At 45.9% G+C, this 19,342-nt stretch overlaps 1 pseudogene; it reads left to right on the forward strand.

Moving 5' to 3' along the window:
- The first annotated feature begins 7,166 nt into the window (after positions 1-7,166).
- LOC146202273 (protein roadkill-like) lies at positions 7,167-19,116 on the forward strand (annotated as a pseudogene).
- The last annotated feature ends 226 nt before the right edge of the window (positions 19,117-19,342 follow it).

Here is a 19,342-nt window from a genome sequence, read left to right on the forward strand (position 1 = left end):
TCTTTAATAATCCTAAAGAAAATTGGAGGCGCCTTAATAAACTTTTAAATAGAATTACTCACCCAAATGACATGAAAAGCTTAACAGAGGATGGTTTTGACCTAAATGGGCATTCTTTGGACAATGCTTTTAACGGTTTTGTTACTACAATCAGGAGTCGATATCTCATCCGTGTTTTATTTAAATTTGTGGGCGATAGAGTTTCTCAATCTCTATTTTCGAACCGACCGATGAAAATGAGGTGTATAATTGTACTTTAAAAAGTTTAAAGAATACGACAAGCTTAGACTCTTGCGATAATCGTAACATCAGTAACTCGTTTAAAATAACGCTGGATGCAACCTTGATGGGCCGCACAAAATCATTTTCGGAACCTGAATTGCCTACCTTGCTGAAGCCCTTTGCCACGGCGTGGTCGAGTTTAGCGGGAGGTTTAATCCAACAAGAAGAATTTTTTCATGCATTCTTAGGGATCATATGTTTGGGCACATTTACGTATACATCATGCATTCGCTACATTGCTTAATATGTTTGAGGCAGGTATACTCCTTACTCAATCTTCCCGCATTCGTTTTGTCGTTGCAATCGTCAAGGCAGTACTCGTGTGCGTTAGGAATCGGCTCCAAATGCTTCAATGGCGGATTCGATTCGTTATTCATGCTGCAATAGGAGGACTGAAACTGAGGGAAATATCCACTAGATTTTCTCTCTCCTCAATCTCAATGGAGCGTCACAGCCGAAGTCTGCCGAATCCTGAGAAAAACCACATAGATTTTTTGAGAACCGCACCTCATCTTACTTTTCAAGCACTCCTAACAGCAGAGGAGAACAGCAGGTGTATTGTAACTAGAAGAGCTGCGTACTGATATTAAACGCGCAACGTGTTCTATCAAAGAGCTCATAGTTGATGGCACGAGTAAAAACGATTGTTGAGCGAGTTTTGCTTCGGTACGAAATCAGTGGTCACATGTTACCCACCTACATTTTATCGTTCCAAGAAAAATAGCGAGGGAGCAGAATTACGTCAGCTACTTTTTACTTATTTATTCCATCAGTACAACTGGAGGGATCTCCTGGCAAAAGGCCGCTTTTGCAGCTTAACGGGGCCCGGAAAAAATATACAAAGTGTTGCAAAGCAGTGACACCGAAGTGTAGGAGAATTACTACAAGGGAATGATGCATGTAAAATAGAGAGAAAAATACACACAAAAATAGAAACAAAACATAATACACTCGATAAATGCAACTATTCCATGCAAACTATGCAGGTTTCAGGGTCAGCTACTAGAAAACTTTGAAGTATGCGTAAGGACATGTAAACTTCACCCAGACATGCTGACTGTTCTCTAGTGTACAGTTAAAACAGATGTACATTCATAGCAAGCAAATTAGACACATCAAGTAGTACGACACAATCAAAATGTTAAAACTTGCTCTGTACATCAGTGCGCACCTACAAGATCAGAAGTAACAAAAATACAAAAGTCTCACAGCTCCACAAAATATTTCCGCAATTCTTTGAATTTGAAATTTTCTTTGTATATATATTTGTTGAGTATGTGAGGAAGGTTGTGTTTTAGTGTTTAAGTGTATAATTAGTTCTCAAATAAGGGACAAACCAAGTATCGACGCTGCGAGTATTACAGAAATAAGTTTACTTAGAAACCATACGCCAGCAAGTAGATAAAATGCTTTGTGGAGACGTCATCCAGCCAACGAAGAGCCCATGGGCGGCTCCCGTCATTCTGGTGAAGAAAAAATACGGAACGCTTCGTTTTTGCGTCGAACCGCCGCTTGAATAGCATAATGAAAACGATATTGCGTACCCTCTCTCCCGCATCAACGACACACTGAATCGGCTCTGCAACGCCAAGCACTTCTCGTCGATGGACCGAAAGAGCGGGTACTCGCAAATTGAGATCGACGAAAGAGACCGCGAGAAGAGCGCGTTTATCACGCCAGACGGCCTCTTAGAATTCACGATAGTACCATTCGGTCTCTACTCTGCACCAGCGACGTTCCAGCGGGTAATGGATACCGTTTTGGGGAGCTTGAATTGGCAGATTTGTCTGAAATACTTGAATGATGTCGTTGTGATGCTGAAGCGGTGGCCTTGTTGTGGAGCATCCGCCTCGCATTCGGGAGGCACAGGGTTCGATCCCTAGTGCCGCCGGGTACACACCGGTTCCCATTGGGTACACAATTTCCCCCGGCCTGATGCTCGGCTCTTCTGGGGTGAAATGCTTGGGAAAAGGGGCCATGAACCAAAATGTTGGCCTAAACCCGATCTGTTCAAGCTTTGAAGACCGACTGAAAAGGCTTCGGAAAGTGCTGAAATAATTACATCATCAGGGCTAGCGATGAAACCAGAGAAATTCCAGTTTGCCTGCCAGGAACTGTGGTTCCCAGATTGCATCATTAGCAAGGGTGTTGTTCGCTCAGACCCGGAGAAAACAGCTTCGATCGCACAGTTTACACCGCCTGCCGACAAGAAAGCTTTACGCAGATTCCTTCGGCTATGCGCTTACTATCGGTGATTTGCCATCAACTATTCGCGCATCGCCGAACCGTTGACGCAGCCTACAAAGGCTGACTTGCCTTTTAAATGGGAAGCGCCGCATTATGATGCTTTAAGGAACTTAACGGCCGCTTACACTCGCCTCTTGTACTCAAGAATTTCGAAGAAAATGAGGAGACAAATTTATACCGACGCAAGCAGCATTGGCCTGGATGCTGTTCATGGTTCAGAAAATTGCCGAACAGGAAAAGGTATCGCGTACGCTCGCCGTTCCTTGTCGGAAGTTGAATTCAACTATACTGCGACAAATAAAAGATGTCTTGCCATCATTTGGGCCCCACCAAAGTTCCGCCCCCATTTGTACGGACGACCATTGAGGGTTGTGAACGATCACCATGCATTGTTCTGGCTCGCCAACTTAAAGGATCCATCCGGCCGCATTAGGCGATGGAGCCTGCGTCTTCAAGAATTTGACATCATAGTCGTCTATGAGGCTAGTTGAAAGTATTCCGGTCCAGTGTGATTGTTACAAGCCTCCGTTGACGCGCCGCCGAAAGAAGACGACGAAGACGCTTTCTTGGGACCAGTAAACGCCAGCAGTTTTGCCCAGCAGTAGCGCTCAGACCCTGAGTTGAAAGACTTAGCTGGTTGCCTCGAAGGAAAGATCGCTTCTCTTCCTGTGGTGTTCAAGCGTTATTTATAGTCATTCGCTTTAAACAATGGCGTCCACACGAAGAAGAACTTTGCAGCCAACAAAACAGCACAGCTTCTTGTGCCCAAAAGCCTCATACCGGAGTTTCTGCAGGCGCTATACGATGAGCCGACAGCAGGGCATCTCGGATTTGCGCGCACGTTGCGCCGGATATAAGACAAATATTACTGAACACCCTTGCCTGCCGACGTTGCGCATTACCTGAATACATGCCGTGGGTGTCGGCGACGCTGGACGCCCCCAATCAGACCAGATGGTCTACTGAGCCCCATATCGCCCCCGATTAAGCCCTTTCAATAAATTGGGATATAGTTCCTCGGCTCCTTCCCAACTTCATCAGCGCGGAATATATGGATGGCCAATCACAAAAAAATGGGTCCATCGGGGCAACCAATTACATGTGTCGGTACGCCGAAGCGAAAGCTCTGTGTAACAGCACCGCACCATAAGTTGCCAAGTTTTTTGTCGAACGAATTCTCCTGTGGCCGCGGCGCTCCTGAAGTGATCATCACGGACCGAGGAAATGCATTTACAGCGCAAATTACTCAAGCCATCTTAAAGTACAGCCAGACAAGCCACTGCAGGACGACCGCATACCACCCGCAGATAAACTCACTCACGGAAAGTCTCAATAAAGCTATAGCGGAGACGCTCGCCATGTGCGTCGACGCCAAACAGAAGACCTGGGACACCATCGTGCAGTACGTGATCTTCGCGTATAACACGGGCATCCAGGAGACAACCAGAGCGACCTCGTTCAAGCGTATGTAGGGCCTACGACGACGCTTGACGCGATACTGCCGCATGGGACAAAAGAAGACAACCTAGACGTCGCCGCCAACCTGCAGCGTGAAGAGGAAGCCCGACGGCTGCATATACAACTTGCGACAACGCCACGCAGAGTACACGGCAGGAGACCAAGTGTAGCATTGACGCCAATTCGCCGTCGTGGACTAAGTGAAAATTTACAGCACCGATACTTTGGGCCATACAAAGTCCTTCGGCGCATAGGACAACTTGACTATATGAACTCATACGCGATGGCATGACCACATCCTAGCGGCGCCGGAATGCGAATAGTTCACGTGGTGCACCTGAAGCCTTGTTTCGCGCGATAAACGCCCGTGTTTTAATTGTTAGCAATTTATTTGTCTGTTTGTGTTTATTTTATAAACATCGAGGCGATTCCTTTCCAAAAAGGTAGTATATTCTACAATCGGTTCGAATCTTTGTTGCTTTTCGACAGCCGCCGGTATGAGGCTTTATCACTGGGATTCTAGCGCATGGATCAATTCTGTATTTGTTTGTTCATGCTCGTTGCCGCGAGATGCTGTTTTATCATTTTCTTGTCGCAAATGATGCGTCGAGTTGCATCTAGCAAATTTCGGCCACTTGCGCGTGTTTCTGCAATGTTCCAGGTTGTGATAGTCACTATCTGCGGCTTTATCTGGATGTTTCTTCGCAGCCTTTAAATTTAGCGTTGACGAATCCGACGGGCGTTCGTTGATCGACGACCGCCTAGCACGCTTCGTGCTGTCGCCGTCGCAGATTGCTTAGATCTTTTGTGGGCGCAAGTCATCCCAATAAAGAGTCTATTCCAGAATGTTTCAAGCCTCCTCATATGTTGCCTACGGCCTTGTCACCACTAAGTGACACTATGGAAGACTCCGTATTGGAGGATTCCGAAAATCCGGACCACCTGGGGTTCTTTAACGTGCACTGACATTGCACAACACACAGGCGCTTTGCTTTTCGCCTCCATGGAAAGGGGGCCACCGCGGCCGAGATTCCATCCCGCATCCTCGGGCACATCAGTCGAGCGCCGTAACGACTGCACCACCACAACGGGCTAAAGTTTCGGCTGTGGGAGACCGAGCATAGCCTCGAACACAACCAGCGTTCCGTTGAACGCATCAAAGTTCACCGGCGTTCGATTGCAATAATTTATTCCCGGGAAAGGGAAGAGGCGGTATCTATCGCCCTTGTTCTTTGGACACCTGAAAGCGACGGGAGTGAAACCGGAAAGAGAGAAAGACGTGCCGTAGTGCAGGGCTGCAAAGTAATTTTGCCGAACTGGTGTTCTATAACGTGCACTGATATCGCACAGCACACGGATGCTTCCCCATTTCGCCTCCATCGAAACGCCGGGTTCGAACTCGGGTACTCCCGAGCTGTAGTCGGTCATCTTATCCAGTGCGCCACCACGGCGGAACAAACCGCCGTTCTAAGCCGAATCGCTCTTCATGCCCTGTGCATGCGATGCCGGCATACGCTTTCCTGATCCACTCGGTCACCTGTCCGCAGCGGTGCGTGCACGTGTAGTGTGAAAATACCCTTCTCCTCCTTTCAGCGCCAGCACGCGCATCTTCTGGGATGCCGATACCATCCTTCTCCTCCTCTCTGTAACTAGTGCAGTGGTTGAACACCAGTGGAACGGCCCAGCTGGTTGCCGTGGTAGCGGCGCATGCGCGCTAATGGTCTACGCTCGGCTCCCCGAAATGCGCTTCTACTAGCCTAGTGTAATTTTCGTTACAAAAAGCGTTGTTGCTCTGGGATCTCTGAGGAGACTGAGGAACAAAAGTGCTTGGCGGGCAGATAATGTGGAGATTGCGAAGCAGTGTCTAGCTCCGCGCACACGGGGACAAGGCGTTCAGTCGCAGTGAGAGGCGCGTAATCATAAGTGGCTTGAAGAGGTCCTACTTAGCGAGCACCTCTGAGGTTGCCTCACTGTGAGGCAGATTTTACAGTGAGATTCTTTCAAGGCGGTGTTACCGCTTCGTTGACCGTGAGTCTTCTCGGCTAAAGCGCTGGACGGAAGACTAAGGTACTATTCGACCGCCTAAGGAAAGAACAGTAGTTTACGTTAGATAGCGAAGCACTGGAAGTAGTAGGCGAATATGTCTACTTTGTACAGGAGTAACACCAGATCTAGATTATGAAAGGGAAATAACAAGCATAATAAGATTTGGATGGAGCGCATTGGGCAAGCATTCGCAGATTATGACTTGTAGCGTACCGGTGTCACTCAAGAGGACAGTATACAACAGTTGCATCTTACCTGTACTTACCTGTATGGGGCTGAATCTTGGAGGCTAACAAATAGGAACCTAATTAGGTTGAGAAAAACGCAGAGGATCATGAAAAGAAAAATGGTAGTGGTGACATTAGAGATAGGAAAGATGCAGAGTGGGTCAGAGAAATAACTCAAGTCAGTGACATTCTAGTGGAAATCAAGAAAACGAAATAGACATGGCCAGGACATGCTGTGCAAAACAGAAACCGATGGTCACTTATGGTTACAAACCGGATTCCAGGAGAAGGCAAGCTTAGTAGGGGGCGGCAGAAAGTTACGTGGGCATATGAGGTGAAGAAGTTCGTAGGGGTCAAGTGAATGCAATTAGCACAGGATCGGGTCAACTGGAGGGATATGGGAGATACCTTCGCCCTGCAGTTGTTATATGATGATGATGAGCTTATTAGGCAACGTTCTTGAGGTGTGTTTGGGTGAAGGAGTACTTGGTGTGGGGATATCGAATGTCCAGTATAAATATTACTCTGAGATTTTATAGATATATCTAGCTTGCCTATGTGACTTTTTTTATCCAAAGCATACGCTGAATATGATGATCACAGTCGAGAATTTCTCATATAGCCGTTATACAAGAGAAGAAAGAAAACGAATGTCCTTTTGCAATCTCGTGGCACGCCGTTGTGCCGCTAGGTCAAAAAGAAGGCGGTTTTAAAATATTAGTGATTCCCTTCGGAGTTCGGATTCCCACTTTCCTCGCCACCCGGATCTTGGCGATACTAATGCGCCGACACGAATGCTGGCGCTCATCATCATGCAGGCCTAAAGTTGCAGGGGCCGGCAGGAAGATGCTCGACTTGGCAGCCATGCAGCGTAGCATGACCACCGTAAGGCTCCTGCTATACCCGATGTCACTCAGCTCGCGGCTCATGGCGCTACCGTGGGACCAGCTTAAGCAGTTACCACGCCATTCTTCGCCAAGGAGCTTCATACTGAGGAAAGAGTATCTGCTGGCACTGCGCGAAGGCCGCCATCGGGAGGAGGGAGCCTCGAGGTACTCTCAAGGAGGCCAGGAAGACGTTTTGGCGATGAGGCTGTGTCCAGGCAAGAACACTGCTTGGCGGCTGCTATACCCGAGGCCAATCCGTTCGCGGCTCATGGGGCTGCCTTGGGACCAGCTTACACCGTCACTACGTCCGTCTTCGCTAAGGAGTTTCATCGTTAGGAAAGGGTATCTCTGTGCACTACGTGAGGGCACCCACTGGGAGGAAGAGCTCTTTCGAGGCTACCTGCTCAGCGCCGTGGCTGCCGCAGCCGGTGCCACCGCCGTTGCTCGCGGTGAGATCCTGTTGGAGTCGTATAGAAGCAAGGCCATTCCCTGCCTGCCCACTTCGGCTCCGCTGAGCGAGGTCAACACGCCTGGGGCCGAGAAATGGGGCTTCACACATGTGAACGTCATCAGTGTTTCCTTCATGTGGAAGATCAGCAAATTCAGTTACCACCGAGAAGGGGGGGAAATGATCAAAAGCTCAACATCTTCTGCCGCGGCCAACGATACACCGAGGTTGTGCCTAAAGAAGAATCCCAAAGGCCTGGACAAGAAGAGCAAGGATTACCCATCCCTGTACCTGCTACTGGTGTCCAGCAAAAAAAAGTAAGGTACATGCGAAGTTCACACTTTCTATCCTCAATGCCAAGCGGGAAGAGACCAAGGTTATGGCAAGTAAAATAACATATCGCTTTTTCCAAGGCAAGGACTGGGGCTTCAAGAAGTTCATTGGGAGAGATGTATTGCTGTAGAAGGCAAACGAACTCCTTGTTGACCAGCTCACACTATATTGTGAAGTGAGCGTTGTTTCGGACTTGGTGAACATTTCGTGGCTGAAGAACATAAAGAAGTTCAATGTCCCTCAGTGCCGGCTGTCGAGGATTTTGTCACTTGTTTGAATGCCAGACGTTCAGCGATGTCGTCCTGAGTGTCAATGGGCAGGAGCTCTACGCCCACAAACCTATCCTTGTCGCTCGCTATCCTGCATTTGCGGCTACGTTCGAACACGAGCTGGAAGTGCAGCGGAACAAATTGGAGTTCGCCCACACGGACCACCAGGTATTCCAGGAATTCTTCGTGGTGCTCCGTCAGACGAGTTCTGAAAGCGGGGAAATCGCCTACCAAAACAGCGTGGGAACCGTGTTGGAATTCTACCTTTCGTCAACAGCTATCATTTCAGAAGGCCATTTCAATATTAAAAAAAGTCATTTGTTTATGTTCTTCGGTTGCACCTGTGTTATTCAACCTATTTTTATCCGCTGTTGACAAGCACATTCAAGCCAACCTTTCTCACCTTCCTGTTGTAAAAGTGTCCAGATACGTTGACAATATCTTAATTATTTTTAGTAAATGACATGCGAAGAAATGTCATTCTGTCGGGAAGTGCTGAGCATTTTTTCTGAGCACGGTGCCGGGTTAAATTCCACTTGGAAAGCACCTACAGAGGGCCGCATGCAGTTCTTAGATATTGAATTGAATTTCGCCGACAGTAATATTTGCTGGATGTACCATCCACGAACCAGAAGCGTCTGTTGCGCTTTGACAACGCGCACGCAAACATTGTTAAGCGGGGGATCGTGTCTTCCTGTCTTCACGGAGCCGTGACTAAATCATGCACGCATCGCATGGCCGATAGCAATCAAGAGCAGTTCAGACTTCTTCAAGAGATAGGCTTCCCCGTGGATTTCGTACTAGCAGTTTCTGAGAGTGTTTTTCAAAAACTGAAAGCCCCAAAGGGTCAAGTTATCGAGCAGGGAACAGACGTTAACAAAAACAAGACTCCTGTTCAAGTAACGCCATATTTTCATAGGTTTTCCCATAAATTCAAAAAGCTGGCAGCGCGTTCTACCGTAAACGTCGTTTTCTCCCCTCCATGCAAATTTTCCCATGTCAACACTAAGGAAGGGAAAGAACGAGATGCTTCCACGAGGAAACATCAAACGAAATTCACGGTATGAGAGGCTTACGTTGTGTACAGGATTTCTATCGGCTGTGGGCTTCATTACATAGGGCAGAGAGGAAGATGCTTTAACTAAAGGGCGAGAGATCATAGATTGTGCGTACGTAATAAATCAGACAGCAACCTTGCCGACCACTGTAAAGCATGTTAAACAGAGGGAGATAATGAATGCTATCCAGATATAGATAATAGATAATTTATAAGAGCCGCTAAAGGGAAAACAGAGCGCGAAGTCTTGGAGGGGTATTTCATAAGAAAAGCCGGGCAGATTTGCGTCAGCACGCCTTCTATTAATTTACTTGACAGTAAGGTTGCATACCTGGACGGACATCTGTCGGTGTTAACCATTTCATCAGTGGTGTTTCCCTAGAGACATTTTCCGGTTGTATTTGAACTAGGATTGTCTTCACTTTTCTTTCTCGTATTCAATGCTTTTATTGCGTTACAATTCATTTTTTATAGCCGTTACATTTCCCTTTTCTTCTTAATCTTGTTAAACGCATATCTCATTCCACCCTAGGCGGTTTTGTCCCTTCGGCACCGTGATTCTTATTTTCTTTCTTTCTTTTCTTTTCCACACACTGTCATCCTGATAGTGCTATTCTTTGCGCATGCTCGCTGGCTGATGAACAGCTCAGTTTGGTCGTTCAGCCGTGTCCGACTCTTCGTGACCCTATGGACCATATCACGCTACGCTTTCGGGTCTCTCACTATCTTCCTAACATCACATAACTTCATCTGCAGCGCCTCAAGTATGCCATCTAACCATCGCGTTCGCTGCCTACCCCTTATCCAGTGACCCTCAACCTTTCCCAGCATCAAATCTTTCTCCAGCGACGCCTCTCTTCTCATCAGATGACCAAAGTAGCTGAGCTTTAACTTTAGAATATGACCCTCCAATGAGCAGTCAGGGTTTATGGTCGACAATATCCACTGATTTGATCTTGTGGCCGTCCAAGGAACTCTCAAGATTCTCCGCCAGCACCACAATTCAAACGCGTCAATTCTTCGGCGGTCAGCCTTCTTCACAGTCCAACTCTCGCATCCATACATCACAACTGGAAATACCATAATACATGTTATACGGATCTTGGTTGGCAGACTAATGTCTCTGCTCTTTACTAGGCGGTCAAGGCTAGCCATGGCTCTCTTTCCCAGAAGTAGGCGTCTCCTAATTTCATGGCTGCAGTCTCCTTCCGGGGTTATCTTGGAGCCCAAGAAGAGAAAATCTGTCACAGCTTCCACTTCTTGTACCTTGATACTCCAGGACTTGATGGGGCAAGACGCCATGATCTTTGAATTGTAATGTTCAGTTTAAGTCCGAACTTCTCACTCTCTCCTTGTACGAGCATCAGAAGTCTCTTGAGTTTCACTTCACTTTCTGCCATTAAAGTGGTATCATCCGCATATCTAAGGTTGTTGATACGTTTCGCAGTAATCTTCACTCTAGCTGAAGACTCGTCCAGACCGGCCTTCCTCATGATGCACTCAGCGTGTAGGTTAAATAGGCAGGGCGACAGCATGCAGCCTTGTCTCACTCCTTTCTCAATCGGAAACCAATCAGTAAGACCATGCCCAGTTCTGGCTGTGGCCTCTTGCCCTTCATACAGGTTCCTGAGGAGATAGATGAGGTGATTTGGAACTCCCATCTCTTGGAGAGCTTGCCTCAATCTGCTGTGATCTACGCAGTCAAACGCTTTCGCATAATCAATAAAGCAGAAGTAGATGGGTTTTTAGAACTCTTTTGCTATTTCATAATCCAGCGAAGGTTGGCAGTCTGGTCTCCAGTTCCTCTGCCCTTGCGAAACCCAGCTTGCACGTCCGGAAGCTCCCCATCCACATACTGCTGCAGCCTACCTAGGAGGATTTTCAACATCACCTAGCTAGCATGCGAAATAAGCGCGATTGTGCGGTAGTTGGAACAATCTTTGGCACTGCTATTGTTTGGAATAGGGATGTAAACTGACCTCCTCTAATCCTGTGGCCACTGCAGGGTTGTCCCGATTTGCTGACATAATGTATGCAGAATGTTAACAGCGTCGTCATGGTTGTGGTTTTGAAGCAACTCAGCTGGAATGCTATCAGTTCCACTAGCTTTCTTCTTAGCAAGGCTGGCTAAGGCCCATTCAACTTCTCTCTTCAGGATGCCCGGCTCGAGATCAGTAATCACAGCCGTCTTATGTTGGGTTTGCACATCCGGGTCCTTCTTGTACAGTTCTTCTGTGTATTCCTGTCAACTGTTCTTTATCTCTGAGGCTTCCGTGAGGTCCCTGCCTCGTTTGTCCTTTATCACGCCCAGCTTAGCACAGAAGCTTCCTTTGATATCTTTGATTGTCTTATACAGAGCTCTTGTGTTCCTCAATTGGCTGTTGTCCTCAACTGCTTGGCACTGTATGTTCAGGAAGGCATTCTTATCTCCTCTTGCGATTTTCTGAAAATCCGCATTGAGAGCCTTGTATCTTTCTTTTTCCCCCATAACGTCTGCCATCCTCCTTTCCTCAGCTATTTACAAAGCCTCTTCAGATAACCAGTTTGCTTTCTTGCATTTCGTTTGCTTTGGAACTACCTTAGTAGCAACTTCTTGTATTACATCACGAACATCAGTCCACATCTCTTCAGGCTCTCTGTCTTCTAGATCTAATTTTTGAAATCGATTACTCACTTCAACAGCATATTCTGATGGAATTTGATCTAGATCATACCTGTAAGGCCTTCTAGTTTTCTGCGTTTTCCTCAATCGAACCTTAAATTTGGCAACAAGAAGCTGATGATGGGTGCCACAATCGGCCCCAGACCTTGTTTTTACTGCTTGTATAGCGCTTCTCCATCTCTGCCGGCAAAGAACATAGTCAATCTGATTCCTGTACAGACCGTCCGGTGAAGTCCATGTGTACAGGCGCCTCTTGTGCTGTTGAAAATGAGTATTCGCTATGGTGAGGTTATTTTCTTGACAAAACTCTACTAGCCTCTGCCCAGCTTCATTTGCCTCACCGAGACCGAACTTGCCTGTAATTCCGGATATTTCTTCACTCCCCACCTTAGCATTCCAGTCTCCAATGAGAAAAAGGACGTCTGATGAGGGAGTGCGGTCTAAAAGGCATTGTAGGTCAGCATAAAATCTTTTAACGTCAGCTTCTTCAACAGTAGTGGTTGGTGCATAGACTTGGATAACTGTTATGTTGAAAGGTTGACCTTGCATCTGAAGTGAAATCCTTCGGTCGTTTTTGGGGTTGTACCCTAGCACTGCTTCGCCCATTCTTCTGTTTGCTATGAGAGCGACCCCATTCCTTCTCCTGGATTCGTGCCCACAACAAAAGACATAATGGTGGCCGGAATTAAATTCTTTCATTCCGGTCCACTAGAGCTCGCTGATACCCAAGATATCAATGTTCAATCTGTCCATTTCTCGCTTGACGACGTCCAGTTTACCTTGCGTCATAGATCTTACATTCCATGTTGCTAGGTGATATATCTCCTTGCAACATCGGACTTTCCGGTCGCTTCCCGACACATCCACAACTGAGCGTCCTTTTAGCTTTAACCCAGCCGCTTCATTCGTCCTGGAGCTACTAGGAATCGCCCTTTGTTCATCCCCAGTAACATGCGTCCCGCATGGGGGGCTCATCTTCCGACGCCATATCATTAATGCTATTGTGACTGATCATAGGGTGTTCTTGGCAGTAAATACTGGAGTGGGTTGCCATTACTTTCTGCAGTGAATCACATTTTGTCAGAACTCTCTGCCGTGACCTGTCTATCTTGGGTGGCCCTACACAGCAGAGCTCACGACTTCATCGAGTTTCGCAAGCCCCTCCGCCTGTCCCGTTACTTCTGAGTCGTCCGTGTCTTTTTTGCGCTTTGTTTTCGAAAAGTAATGACCAACTAGCTCAAATTAAGCATCTGATTAATACAATGTGCGCTGAAGCCGACTCCGATCCGGCACCTAGTGGCAGCGCGCCTCTCCCCCCCCTAACAGGCCGTCGTATGCCGCTTGGACGCAGGGACCGCGTCATCGTTCACTACTACACTTCATTACATGAGCCAACTGTTTTTCATTTGTTTTACCAGACCCTTCATCCTTCATATCATTTCTTTAAGCCCCGAGGCAATAAACATCGCAAGAAAAAAAAAAACAAATGTGCGCGGAAATGCGTCGTTTCTTCTTTTTGGCCAAGAGAGTGCGAGGCTGCATTTGAGACTGAATTTTTTGTAGCCTGTGTAGAACTTGGAATTTGTTAAATATAGTGAACTACAGATTACACAAGTAAACAAACTGCTTTACGTGTCCGCAAGATTTAGGAATTAAACATTTTTTCATTCTTTTCTCTGTGGCTCGCGGAAACCAAAGCGATTGCTTTCGCATTTACACCCACTGAGCGCTAATGTCCGACTGTGACAGCATGTCGCTATATCCATAAGTAATTGCACTGCGAGCAATATATTTTTTTGCGTATTTATCGGACGATATAGATAAAATTAACATCCAGGAAAAACATTTATGTTCGAAATACGAAATTCTAGGCCGAAAGTGTTAATTTGGACAGTTTCTGTTTATTGCTTTATTCCCTCATCCCCTCCCATTTTAGGGGAAACTGACGATAAATGGAAATTACTTTTTACAAATAGAGCATTGCTTGCAAGTAACTAGGATGCTGCGTTCACTGAGAAAGTGGCACGCTGATTGGAACCGTATCTTGCCGGTACTCATGAATGGGACAGAAACTTGGAGGTGAATGAAGTCGTGTCAAATTAAGGACAACGCAGCGGGCTATGGTACTGTATTGCACTGTCGTATTGCATATTACTATATATAAGTTTTTTTTTTATTCTCATATCTAACTACATACCTCCCTTACTATTAGTTTCACGTGTGACCAATCCCCCTTGTGGGTAAGTGCCATTATCTGAGGGCACAACAACGACTGAATATGATAGGTGTTAAATTACCAGGCGGGAAGAGAGGAAAAGTGAACCAGGGGACAAAGTTCATTTAATGAAATGATAACCAGGAAAAGAAGTGGGCAAGTGTAGTGCCTTTACTGCGTAGGCAAGAGAACCGATCTTCGTTAAGGGGGACGAACAGGATTCCAGAAAAAGACAAGAGGCACAGGGACGACAGAAGCTTAGTTTGGCGAATAATATCGGGATGTTCGCCTGGATCAGGTGGCTGCAGTTGGCACTGGGCAGGCTTCCCTGGAGAGACGAGGAAGAGGCCTTTGTTCCGCAGTGGACATAATTGGCTCGTGGCGGTGCGTATGATGCTTAGAATAATCTGTAGATAGTCCAAAAATTCCACGAAATTTTCACCATCACTGGCCGTTCTCGCAAGCTAACTACAGGGCACCCAGAACGTTTTCGGTGCGACTTTCTTAGCCTATCTATAAGCACTGTTATCTTCCGAAAGAGTCCCATGGCGTCCCTGTAGGTGTTGATGACGCGAATTGGAATATAGAAGCTGGAAAATTTTAAATTCAATTTTTCACATCGTTTGCTGCCATAGATATGTCAACACAGCTAGGGCGTTTACAATGAACTTTTACTACGGACAAAATATGATAATATAGCATTTCAAAAAGCTGCCCCTCCCCCCTCTCTCTCTCTTTTTATTTTTTGTTTAGTATAAAACATTCCTCAGAACTTAAAATGGGTATAGGGCCGTTCCCAGTCGCCTTCTTTGTGTAATATTTTCCGGCAATTTTATACACTGTTATATGTACAGCCTTGCAGCGTATTAGACCTGTATATGTAATGTCCTGCGATTTTCGAGGCAATTTTGTAATATTGTGCCAACACTGAAGTGTTGGCAACATGCTGCATTTAGGTACATGTACACCGCTTCTATATATAAGCAGCGAATGGTGCCAGGAACACGAACTCTCGCTATGAGTCCGTAAAGATGCTTCACAAGCAAAACGCAGAGGGGTTCACTTGGAAAGTCCAGAGAATGTAGCAACAGCGTAAGGATTCTGGGATGTGATAGCAGATGTGATGCCGAGATGGGATAGCAGCCCTGGCATCAGGAAGTATGCGTTTTGCACAGATGAAGTCCCCCATGCAAGTGACTTGTGTCTGAGCGCCGCTTCAGCGCCACCCTTTTTCGTGTTCCTCGAGCGACAGGCTCTTAACGGTGGTGTGAGCTTCCTTGAGATGGTCACTCTAACCGCCTCATTCGGTAGTGAAGGCACAGATAGGTGATGTAAACAACCGGCTTGCGCAGACATTCGCAGTATCCTTGAGTGTCGCCTGGAAATATAGACAATTGCTTGGATATTTTTTGCGACATACACTGCGAATTCTGCGTTTCAAATGGTCTAGTAACCTTCATTGTGAATTTTATTGCTTAAGATAGGCCAATTTTCGAAACAAACACGTATATAAAACCTTTGCTCTCGAATGAAATATGGAGCACGCAGAACTTAAATAGTAGTTATGACACGGGGAAGTACACATGACGAGCTGGAAAACGCTATGAAAGAAACTGCAAATTACAAGCAGGCTAAAAAAAAAAAAAGCGATTACATGACAACTATGAGCTGTTCAGGATGTATGCTTCAATTATACTCAAATATTGAATGCAGTTATTGAGTAGCTTGATCCAATCCGATATAGTATGCGGGGGAAATGAGTTCTGGAATGAAGTGGCTCTTGCAAAATAAGGTGTTAAGGGAAGCGAATGATTATGATGGGTCTGCCGGGTACTGAGCTGAGTTAAATGTGCTTTGGGGTCTTAGGCCTATTTGCCATTCAATAGCAACTGCAAAAAAATTTATGCGCAAGAACTTCGGCCTTGAATAGAGCTCGTGAATGTTGTTGGACGCCATCAGAGGAGATATGAAATCAATACGACCGTGCACAGACTGAATAAACGGGACAGCTCGGCGCTGAATTCTTTCTATTGCGCCGACGTTGTTTTTAGTAAATGTGTCCCAAATGACGCAAGCATATTCTAGTTTCGAACGCATGAGAGGTGCATGTGCTAGGTGTTTTACCTGTAGCCTCACGCCTTTAAGATTGTGCCGTAATAAGCAGAGTTTGCAGGAGGATAAGGGGGATTATTTTTAATCTGTGTTTTCCAGTTCAGTTCATTTATTTTTGTTAAATTCGATGCTTCAGCGAGATTATTGTCCCGGATGGCATACGAAAATCGCTGTGGACGTTTCTTCCTTAAGACGCGAAGAAATACCGATTTAGTGAAGGTATATTCGATGCCCCAGTTAGTCTTCCAGTCGCTTAAAGAATTCAGGGCCGAGTTTATTGCAAGCTGGACGTTTTCTGAGTTGATTTTGCAAAAAAGGGCACAATCATCTGCAAACAACCGAGTTTCTAAGTACTAGTTTATAACGTCTACCATATCGTTGCAAAATATTAGGAACAGAAGAGGCCCTGACACTTCTCTGTGGTGCAGTTGATATAAATGGAAGACTAGGCGAGCTGCAATTGTCAATGATTATATGCTGAGTACGATGGGAAAGATAAGAGGTAATTATAAAATCAGGAAGACAAATTGCTTGTAGTTTCGTAATCAGTTATCGTGAGGCACACGGTCAAAGGCTTCACTAAAATCTAAAGACACCTGACCGGATATGTCAAGCGCAGAGCTGTGGAACTGAACAACATTTGACAGCTGAGTGACAGTGAAAAATCCCTTTCGAAAGCCATGCTGGCACGATTATAATATGTAGGTTCTATTAAGTAGTCAGGGATGTAGTTCGAAACTGGGTGTTCTAACGTTTTGCAATATAAGAATAATATAGAAATTGGGTGGTAGTTATAGACGGAATGAGGGTCGCCTATCTTTAGGATATGTAAAATCTGTGCAGACTTCCTGTCCTCTGGCAACGTCGCAGATCGCAGTGACACCTGGAAAATAACCACGAGGAACTGAGCTAGCACCTCTGCATATCGTCGAAGGATGCTTTGGGTATTTTGTCTGGGCCGGGTGAAGATTTAACATTTAACCTGAGAAGCATGTTAACAAGGTGTTTACATCAGGCGAATGAGTGGAAAGAGGGAAACACTGTGAAAATGATATTAAACCTGGTGCGGTATTTGCTATGGAATATTTAGAAGCACGCCATAGTGAACTATTTGGCCAACTGGCTTATTTTATTCTCCATAGAAATTCAAAAAACAAATTGAAGTTTGGGAGAGTGGTGTTAAAACATAATGTGCTTGGCTCGAGCCATAGCATGAGATAAAGCAAGACAAGCTGCGGTAAATGCATTGGTCGCAGAACCCTTCTTATTCAACCGCTTTGCCTTTCGCTTTAGGTGTATAATATCTCTGGTCATCCACGGTGTTGATTTACTGGTTTTCCTAACACGATTCGAAATAAAGTTCTAGAGACAAAAAAAAGCATATATTTTCGAACATACCTCACAATAAGCCTACGTTATCACTGTTGAATTCTTCCAACTGAGCATCGAGGAAATCTAGAATGCCGATATAATCAGCGTGTGCATAATCTTTGACCATTTTCAAGGCAGGTGATCTCTCGTAATGTCTAGCAGATAACGGAAAGGAACAGGAACCAGTTTGGAGGTCACATAATCCGTCGTTGATAGAATCTTTCCACTCAGAATGGGATTGGGGAAAGAAAGCCAGATCAAAGATATCAGAAAAGAGGCTGGAAACAAACGTCGTATTTCGGACAATTTGCACAAGATCGTGATCAAGCATTAAATCAAAGGTGATATTCCCGTCTCTGAACGACTCAGAACCCGATTAAAAATTTTCCTGATCAATACCGGGAAGACTACAATACATAAAAATTATTTTGTGCCTGCAAGAACCAGTCATGTGAGCCTGCAAGTTTTTCAAGAAATCCGGTGCTGAGTCTGGTGGTCTGCAAGAAGCAGATAAAATGAGCACCTTTCAAAGAATAGGTATTTTAGGCACTAACGGTCAGGTTCCTACGTGCGTCAAATGGCTGAACTCAACTGCTGCAAAGTTGGCGCTGAGGAATGGTTGGGCTCGGCGGTGCACCCAAAGCAAAAGGCGGAGGCGACATACAGTACAAAACGAATGAAAACGAGCGAGGCTGTTAGTGTACGCTCAACCACGTTGCTTTTCCCCGTGCTCGTTCTAAATGAAGCACTTGTGTGTGAGACTTTAGAGCGGACATAAAAGTTTATTATGCCCATCGGAGCGTGCTCCGCTGTCGATCTTCCTTTCGTTTCTGTTTCTAAAAGAAAAATAAACAAAGGCCCGATTACACTGCTTTGAGATCTGATTTCTCCGCGCATTTAGGGACATGGTACAGTACCTTTACTTCAGACGATGCGCAAAAGCCGGCAATAGACGTGGAATCAGCTGTTTTACCGAAGGGCACCATTTGTAAGGTTTCCTCAACGTATTGGGCACTTTATTTCTCAATCGTTAACCTCAGTTCCAATTGCGAACGTCTAACATATTTTTATGACAATAAATATTATCGGATACGCCTTTTTAGGCGGGCTACGCTGAAGTGCATCATCGACGCTCGCTCGCACTGAAATCACGACGGAGGATGTTTTATGCTAGGTTAGCGTACCTTGTTTGCGTCACATAAATTAAGAGAGGCATGAGCAGATTGCTTGGAGGTAGAAAATTATGTCAGGGGCTGTTGAATACTTTATTTCAATGCGGGCGAATAAATATTTTGGGCTTGTGATGCTGTCAGCGTGAAGCCCATGCCCGGATGTACCCCGATACCAAGAATTTGCTGTTTGAATGCAGCTGCGACCAAGTTACCGCCACACTATCACTGGATTCACAACGAAGGACTACTGCAGGCAGTGACACGCAGCTGGCTGATCCCATGTACACGGGCTCCAAAGTGGGCGAGTGGCGACCACCACAAGAGCAGTAGAGGGAGACGCTCTCCTCGCACGGATGGCATCAAAGATGGCGCCCACCCCCGCCACAATTGTTATATGAGGTTTCCTCTGGTTGGTCGGGTTCTGTTAAACTGTATGCAGGTATTAACATCCAGTTTTGTTCTATTGTTGATTATGATGCGGCGCATTTGCTACCGATGGATCTTACGTCCCGTTTCCAGTGTTGGAATGCCGTTTCTTTCCCTTCAGATTATTAAC

This window comes from Amblyomma maculatum, chromosome 1 (assembly GCF_055883805.1).
Source record: "Amblyomma maculatum isolate TAMU_Amacu chromosome 1, ASM5588380v1, whole genome shotgun sequence".
In the NCBI taxonomy this organism is placed as follows: Eukaryota; Metazoa; Arthropoda; class Arachnida; order Ixodida; family Ixodidae; genus Amblyomma; species Amblyomma maculatum.